The 9,294-nt window shown below is 42.1% G+C and overlaps 1 protein-coding gene across 5 annotated transcripts in view; it reads left to right on the top strand.

Annotated features, from left to right (window-relative positions):
* Cyb5r4 (cytochrome b5 reductase 4) overlaps positions 1 to 9,294 on the top strand; it is a 106,215-nt gene that overhangs the window by 66,085 nt on the left and 30,836 nt on the right. The window lies entirely within an intron of this gene.

Below are 9,294 nucleotides of genomic sequence, written 5' to 3'. Positions count from 1 at the left end.
AGGATATATTCATTATATGGGGGTATTTGTAGTGACAATTCTGCTTAGACTTATATCATACATTAATTACATTGCCCCTATTGTCTCTCCCCCTCAACCCTCTCTCTGTTGTGGGAAATGGCGTGGGGAACAAAGTCACCGAGACCACTTTCCAGAAAGCAGAAATTTTATTATGCTAGCAGACTCAGGGGAGATAAGTTCTCAAAGCCCTGAGCCCTGATCAGTGTCAGGAGATGAGTTATATACCCCCTCAGGTGGTTTATGTAACCAGGGATTTTTTTTTTTTTTTTTTTGCAGTAGATGGTTCACAGGTGGTCAGAAAGAAAAATCAGCTACACAGAAACAAGTTGGTTACAGAGTTTCTCCCCAACCCCCATACAGAATGTGGTCACAGGCACTGGAAACCTTGCAGAGCCTAGCTGGAGGTCTGTGACACTTTTGAGCTTGCAGAAAGCTGCGTGTAGCCCCCAGCCTAGGGAATTGAAGGTAAATTCTAGACACACAGTAAATCCCAGAAAAATAGCCATGTTGGCTCCAATATTCCCCACTTTGATGCTTTCACATTTTATTTGTCAAAATGCATCATCTTTTTCATCCTCAGGGATGGGATTTACTCTCTGATAACCTTGTAACAGATAAAATTGTGCAGCCATTTTTCATTCCATCATGGCTTCCCAACAGGGTCGATATGGACCGCATGACCTGTGGTAGCACACAGGGAGTATAATACAACCAAACACCATAATTACTACAGCCCCAAACATTGTTTTAAGTCTTTCTGTTGTAGAGAACCATCACTTGGGGGTTAGGTTTGAAAAAAGGAACCCAGAATAGAAGCAACCAAAACAATACCACATCCTGTCAGTAGGAGGAGAAAGATTGCCAGAGCCTCTTGATTTGACTCAGTCCTGTTGGGGCAGTTACTGTTATTGCTACTGACCAAAACAAGGTTACACTACCAAAAAGAGAGATAGGGAAGAGATGGCAGAACTCAGACATCACCACAGAACACTGCCCATGGGAAACAACAGTCCATTAACTGTCTGTCTAGTTGACTCCAAGCTTCTGCTATGTGTAGACTAGTCAGCTTCCAGTTTGTGACTAGGGAAGACTGAAGATCCCCTCCTCAGGGTTAGTTTGAGTGGATCGCTGGAGTCCAGTTGACTCTTCCACTCAGGAGTTACCTCCTTCACTGGGGTGTGGTGGATCCACAGGGTGATCTCTGTCAACTTGACTGCTGTGGGAGTGGTTAGGATCACCAAATAGGGCCCTCTCCATCGAGGCTGGAGAGGCTGAAATACTCACTTCTTTATCCAAACCTGGTCACCTGGCTAAAAGGAATGTACATCAGTGGTTAAGCTAATAGGGGGTTTTTCTTGAACATAATGGTGTAGGACATTGAGCACTTCTCCCAAACTGCACATCTGTTGGAGCAAAGTTAGATTTCCTATCTCTTTTAGCTCTCTCTTAATGTCCTTTATTAGTGGGAGGTGGCCTTCAGTAGAGAATCTCATAGAGTGACAACCCAGTCTGTTTGGTGGGGGCTACACCTGACCCTAAGGAAGACTAATGGCAAGACCTGTTCCCATGTCAGGTGTGTTTCCTGACAGAGTTTACTCATCTGAGTTTTTAGTGTCAGATTCATTCTTTCAATTTTGCCAGAACTCTGAGGGTGGTATACTATATGAAGGGTCCAGGTTATTTTTTGTCCCTTTCTCAGTTGTTTAACAACTTCTGCCACAAAAGCTGGTCCATTGTCTGACCCAGTGGAGATAGGGATCCCATCCCTGGTAATTATTTCCTTCAGTAAAGCACAGACCACTTTTTGGGCCTTCTCTGTGCAGGTGGGGAAAGCCTCTATGCACCCAGAGAATGTGCACACAATCACTAGAAGGTATTTGTAGCCTCTGGTTTGGGGCAGCTCAGTGAACTCTACTTCCAAGTCTTTAAAAGGGGAACTACCCACATGCTGGACTCTCAGTTTAGGGAGGGGCCCCTGTTTGGGGTTATTTTTGGCACATGTTTCACATTGCTTACAAATACTGCTGGCTAGGCTGGTGAGGTGCCTGTTTACTAAGATCAGGGTGGCTTGAGAAGACCTCATTAATCACCTCAACACAGTCATGGTTTGGGGGCCCTACAACTGACAGGAGAAGGGTCACCAGGTTTAAAGTCCAAACAACTTCTAGCTTCACTTGGGGATTTTCACAGAGCATACTGTCCCTTGTATTCCATTAGAGTCAGTACAGAATGTGGGACCCTGACAGTTATTCCCCCTCTCAGTGTTACCTTTTCTGCCTCTGATACCAGGAAGGCTGTGGCTGCAAGAGCTTGCAAGCAAGGAGGCCATCCCTTTGCCACTGAATCCACCTGCTTGGAGAGATAAGCCACTGGCTGATATCATGAGCCCAGAAATTGGGTCAGGACTCCACTTGCCATGCTGCTTCTCTCATGCACATAGAGGAAGAAAGGGTTTCTCACATCTGGGAGTCCCAGAGCAGGGGCACTGACTAATACTTCCTTGATAGCATGGAAAGCCTGTTGCTGTTCAGATTCCCAGATTAGGGGCTCCCTTTCACCCCCCTTTGTGGCTTTATCCAAAGGCTTTGCTACCAATGAGAAATTAGGTATCCAAATTTGGTAGAACCCAGCTGCTCCCAAGAACTCACGGATTTGTCTTCCTGTGGTCAGAGTAGGGATTGAACAGACAGCTTGTTTTCTTTTTTGCACCAAGGTTCCGCTGGCCTTGGGTGATGCGAAACCCCAAATATTTGACCTGGTCTTGACAGATCTGAGCCTTCTTTCGAGATACCTTGTATCCAGCTTCCCATAAGCAATGGAGTAGGAGCTCTGTCCCTTTAAGACAGTCCTGGTGGTTAGCCGCTGCAAGGAGGAGGTCATCCACATATTGTAAGAGTGTGCAGCCAACTTCCTCTGCTGGGTATGCTCACAAATCTGATGCCAGAGCAGTTCCAAAGATGGTTGGGGAGTTCTTGAAACCCTGTGGGAGACGAGTCCAGGTTAACTGTTGTTGGCCCCCTGACTGGGGGTCCTCCCATTGGAAAGCAAAGATAGGTTGGCACACAGGTGACAACTGGATGCAGAAGAATGCATCTTTTAAGTCCAAGCATGAGAAGCAGGTTGCCTCTGCTGGTATCGGCCAACAAGGTGTATGGGTTAGGAACCACCGGGTGCAGAGTCACTGCTGCTTGGTTGACTGCCCGGAGATCCTGCACTGGGCAGTAATCATTGGTGCCTGGCTTCTGAACTGGCATCAAAGGAGTGTTCCAGGCAGATTTGCTTGGTCTCAGGATTCCATAGTTTTACAGTCTCTAGAGGTGATGAGATATCCTTCTCGTGCCCTCATCAGGATTGGGTATTGACACCCAACTTTATCTCTATTACCACTGGAGGAATGTTGATGGCTTGCCCCAGAGGATTGTCTTTTGCTCATATTCCTGAAACCTTAAAGAGCATCTCTGGCCCCTTTAAGGCAGTCTCTACTAAATGTAATCTCCATTTCTCTTCTAGGGGAGTGACGAAGGCTAAGACCCTAGGGGGCCCTGAGCCAAAGCTCAAAGCTGGTTGTCCATCCTCCTGAAAACTGATCTGGGCCCACAGCTTGCTTAGCAGATCTCAGCCCATCAGTGCCACTGGACATTCTGATATATAAACTCATGAGTCACAAGATGTCCTCTCAGAGTACATTTTCAGGACTGGAGAAATGGGTGGCAGGTCTGGGTCCCTGTAGCACCCAAAATTATCTTGTGTCTTTTTGAGATTGATGCTACCTTTGGATCACCACCACCACCATTGGCTCAGTGCCAGTGTCCACCATGAAATCTACAGGTTGGTCTACTAACATGGACCATGGGCTCCTGAGGGATGAGGAGAAAAGAGCCAGGTCAGCCCTAATCCTCGGCCTGCTCAATGCTTGTCCACTAAGTCTTCTTTCTTTTTTGTTACTCTGCATCTGGCCTGGAGCTATGAGCACTCATTTCTCCAGTGTCCCTCTTGGTGACAGAAGGCACATTTATTTTTCTTTAGGGGCTCTGATCCCTGGGGCTGTACTTGTGGGGAGTTTCCTAGGGGCCCCCCTTTGCTTCTTCCTCAGCCTCTACCCTGACAGGAACTGTGCCCTCCTTGTCCATTTAATGCTGCTGCCAGGAGTTCTGCTTTCTTTTTTATCTTTCATTTTGCCTCCTTTTGAGCTTCCTGGTCTTGCTTAACAAACACCTTGGTTGCCACTCCACAAGCTGTGATGCATTTATGCTTGCAAAGCCTTCTAATTTTCGTAACTTTCTTTTAATGTTCCCCTGGGCTTCCTCCGCAAAGGTGACATTGATCATTTGTTGATTTTTAGGAACCTTAGAATTGAAGGGAGAATATAGATGGTATAGACGGTATGCTTCACATAGTCTCTCATAGAAATGTGCTGGGCTCTCATCAGACTTCTGTAAGATCTCTGTGACTTTCTTCATGTTTATGACCTTTTTTCCCCTTTTCTTAGACCTGCCATCAGAGCCTCTTTATATTTGTGTAAGTTGTCTCAGCCTTCTGTCTTATTTGGGTCCCATGCAGGCTCAGCTTCTGGAAAATTTGTCTGGGCATAGACTTGCACACCATTTGTCCCATTGGTTTATGAGCCTCAAACCAATGTAGGGCTGCTTGGGCAACTTGTCTCCATTCCTCCCTGCTGAGGAGCATCTGAAGCACTGGCAAGGCCTTTTTTCTCTCTTCCTTTCGTTTAAGAATACCAGTATTTGTAGCCCTTGCCATCATAATCTTGCAACTGTCTTTAAAGGATTTCTTAAACCAAGGAGGATGACCTGCCAATGTCTGCCATATATCTATGTAGTAGGGAAACCGGTCAGAGTTACCTGGCATCTGTGTCACTACCTGATAGACCCTATGACTGGTTTCTTGATCTAGAGATCCCTTGGAAGGGCATCCAACTTTATTTTTTTTTCATTTTTCTTTTATTATTCATATGTGCATACAAGTCTTGGTTCATTTCTCCCCGCTGCCCCCACCCCCTCCCTTACCACCCACTCCGCCCCCTCCCTCTCCCCCCCTTCAATACCCAGCAGAAACTATTTTGCCCTTATTTCTAATTTTGTTGTAGAGAGAGTATAAGCAATAACAGGAAGGAACAAGGGTTTTTGCTGGTTGAGATAAGGATAGCTATACAGGGCATTGACTCACATTGATTTCCTGTGCGTGGGTATTACCTTCTAGGTTAATTCTTTTTGATCTAACCTTTTCTCTGGTACCTGTTCCCCTTTTCCTATTGGCCTCAGTTGCTTTAAGGTATCTGCTTTAGTTTCTCTGCGTTAAGGGCAACAAATGCTAGCTACTTTTTTAGGTGTCTTACCTATCCTCACCCCTTCCTTGTGTGCTCTTGCTTTTATCATGTGCTCATAGTCCAATCCCCTTGTTGTGTTTGCCCTTGATCTAATGTCCACGTATGAGGGAGAACATACGATTTTTGGTTTTTTGAGCCAGGCTAACCTCACTCAGAATGATGTTCTCCAATTCCATCCATTTACCAGCGAATGATAACATTTCGTTCTTCTTCATGGCTGCATAAAATTCCATTGTGTATAGATACCACATTTTCTTAATCCAATCGTCAGTGCTGGGGCATCTTGGCTGTTTCCATAACTTGGCTATTGTGAATAGTGCCGCAATAAACATGGATGTGCAGGTGCCTCTGGAGTAACAGTCTTTTGGGTATATCCCCAAGAGTGGTATTGCTGGATCAAATGGTAGATCGATGTCCAGCTTTTTAAGTAGCCTCCAAATTTTTTTCCAGAGTGTTTGTACTAGTCTACATTCCCACCAACAGTGTAAGAGGGTTCCTTTTCCCCGCATCCTTGCCAACACCTGTTGTTGGTGGTGTTGCTGATGATGGCTATTCTAACAGGGGTGAGGTGGAATCTTAGCGTGGTTTTAATTTGCATTTCCTTTATTGCTAGAGATGGTGAGCATTTTTTCATGTGTTTTCTGGCCATTTGAATTTCTTCTTTTGAGAAAGTTCTGTTTAGTTCACGTGCCCATTTCTTTATTGGTTCATTAGTTTTGGGAGAATTTAGTTTTTTAAGTTCCCTTATATTCTGGTTATCAGTCCTTTGTCTGATGTATAGTTGGCAAATATTTTCTCCCACTCTGTGGGTGTTCTCTTCAGTTTAGAGACCATTTCTTTTGATGAACAGAAGCTTTTTAGTTTTATGAGGTCCCATTTATCTATGCTATCTCTTAGTTGCTGTGCTGCTGGGGTTTCGTTGAGAAAGTTCTTACCTATACCTACTAACTCCAGAGTATTTCCTACTCTTTCTTGTATCAACTTAAGAGTTTGGGGTCTGATATTAAGATCCTTGATCCATTTTAAGTTAATCTTGGTATAAGGTGATATACATGGATCTAGTTTCAGTTCTTTGCAGACTGCTAACCAGTTTTCCCAGCAGTTTTTGTTGAAGAGGCTGCTATTTCTCCATCGTATATTTTTAGCTCCTTTGTCAAAGATAAGTTGCTCATAGTTGTGTGGCTTCATATCTGGATCCTCTATTCTGTTCCACTGGTCTTCATGTCTGTTTTTGTGCCAGTACCATGCTGTTTTTATTGTTATTGCTTTGTAATATAGTTTGAAGTCAGGTATTATGATACCTCCTGCATTGTTCTTTTGACTGAGTATTGCCTTGGCTATTCGTGGCCTCTTGTGTTTCCATATAAATTTAACAGTACATTTTTCAATCTCTTTAATGAATGTCGTTGGAATTTTGATGGGAATTGCATTAAACATGTAGATTACTTTGGGGAGTATCAACATTTTTACTATGTTGATTCTACCAATCCATGAGCATGGGAGATCTCTCCACTTTCTATAGTCTTCCTCAATCTCTTTCTTCAGAAGTGTATAGTTTTCCTTGTAGAGGTCTTTCACATTTTTGTTAGGTTTACACCTAGGTATTTGATTTTGTTTGAGGCTATTGTAAATGGAATTGTTTTCATACATTCCTTTTCTGTTTGCTCATTGTTAGTGTATAGAAATGCTAATGATTTTTCTATGTTGATTTTATATCCTGCTACCTTGCTATAGCTATTGATGATGTCTAGAAGCTTCTGAGTAGAGTTTTTTGGGTCTTTAAGGTATAGGATCATGTCGTCTGCAAATAGGGATATTTTGACAGTTTCTTTACCTATTTGTATTCCTTTTATTCCTTCTTCTTGCCTAATTGCTCTGGCTAGGAATTCCAGTACTATGTTGAATAGGAGTGGAGATAGTGGGCATCCTTGTCTGGTTCCTGATTTTAGAGGGAATGGTTTTAATTTTTCTCCGTTAAGTATAATGCTGGCTGTAGGTTTGTCATATATAGCTTTTATAATGTTGAGGAACTTTCCTTCTATTCCTAGTTTTCTTAGAGCTTTTATCCTGAAATGATGTTGGATCTTATCAAAGGCTTTTTCTGCATCTATTGAGATGATCAAGTGGTTTTTGTCTTTGCTTCTGTTAATGTGGTTTATTACGTTTATTGATTTTCGTATGTTGAACCACCCCTGCATCCCTGGGATGAAGCCTACTTGGTCGTGGTGAATAATCTTTTTGATGTGTTGCTGAATTCGGTTTGCCATTATTTTGTTGAGGATTTTTGCATCAATGTTCATTAAGGAGATTGGCCTATAGTTCTCCTTTTTGGAGGTGTCTTTGCCTGGTTTTGGGATAAGTGTAATACTGGCTTCATAAAATGTGTTTGGCAGTTTTCCTTCCTTTGTATTTCGTGGAACAGTTTAAGGAGGGTTGGTATCAGTTCTTCTTTAAAGGTCTGATAGAATTCAGCAGAGAATCCATCAGGTCCTGGACTTTTCTTTTTGGGGAGACTCTTGATTGCTGCTTCAATTTCATTTTGTGTTATAGGTCTATTCAGGTGATTAATTTCCTTTTGGTTCAGTTTTGGATGATCATATGTATCTAGAAATCTGTCCATTTCTTTTAGATTTTCAAATTTATTTGAATATAGGTTCTCAAAGTAGTCTCTGATGATTTCCTGGATTTCCATGGTGTTTGTTGTTATCTCCCCTTTTGCATTCCTAATTCTACTAATTTGGGTTTTTACTCTCCTCGTTTTAGTCAGGTTTGCCAGGGGTCTATCGATCTTGTTTATTTTTTCAAAGAACCAACTTTTTGTTTCATTAATTCTTTGTATGATTTTTTTTGGTTTCTATTTCGTTGATTTCAGCTCTTATTTTTATTATTTCTTTCCTTCTATTTGTTTTGGGATTTGCTTGTCCTTGTTTTTCTAGGAGTTTGAGATGTATCATTAGGTCATTGATTTGGGATCTTTCAATCTTTTTAATATATGCACTCATGGCTATAAACTTTCCTCTCAAGACTGCCTCAGCTGTGTCCCATAGGTTCCGGTAGGTTGTGTTTTCATTTTCATTGACTTCCAGGAACTTTTTAATTTCCTCTTTTATTGCATCGATGATCCACTCTTCATTAAGTAATGAGTTATTTAGTTTCCAGCTGTTTGCATGTTTTTTGTCTTTACTTTTGTTGTTGAGTTCTACTTTTACTGCATTGTGGTCAGATAGTATGCACGGTATTATTTCTATTTTCTTATATTTGCTGAGGCTTGCTTTGTGCCCTAGGATATGATCTATTTTGGAGAAGTTTCCATGGGCTGCTGAGAAGAATGTATATTGTGTAGAGGTTGGATGAAATGTTCTGTAGTCATCTACTAGGTCCACTTGATCTATTGCATATTTTAGATCTTGGATTTCTTTATTGAGTTTTTGTTTGGATGACCTATCTATTGATGATAATGGAGTGTTAAAGTCTCCCACAACCACTGTGTTGGCGTTTATATATGCTTTTAGGTCTTTCAGGGTATGTTTGATGAAATTGGGTGCGTTGACATTGGGTGCGTACAGATTGATGATTATTATTTCCTTTTGGTCTATTTCCCCTTTTATTAGTATGGAATGTCTTCTTTATCTCGTTTGATCAATGTAGGTTTGAAGTCTACTTTGTCAGAGATAAGTATTGCTACTCCTGCTTGTTTTTGGGGGCCATTGGCTTGGTAAATCTTCTTCCAGCCTTTCATCCTAAGCATATGCTTATTTCTGTCGGTGAGATGAGTCTCCTGTAAGCAACAAATTGTTGGATCTTCTTTTTTAATCCATTTTGTCAAACGGTGTCTTTTGATGGGTGAATTAAGTCCATTAACATTAAGCGTTAGTACTGATAGGTATGTGGTGATTCCTGCCATTTAGTTGTCTTAGTTGTTTGAAGGT

The sequence above is a fragment of the Castor canadensis genome, chromosome 1, assembly GCF_047511655.1.
Source record: "Castor canadensis chromosome 1, mCasCan1.hap1v2, whole genome shotgun sequence".
Lineage (NCBI taxonomy): Eukaryota > Metazoa > Chordata > Mammalia > Rodentia > Castoridae > Castor > Castor canadensis.
This window is presented reverse-complemented; position numbering and strand designations above follow the sequence as displayed.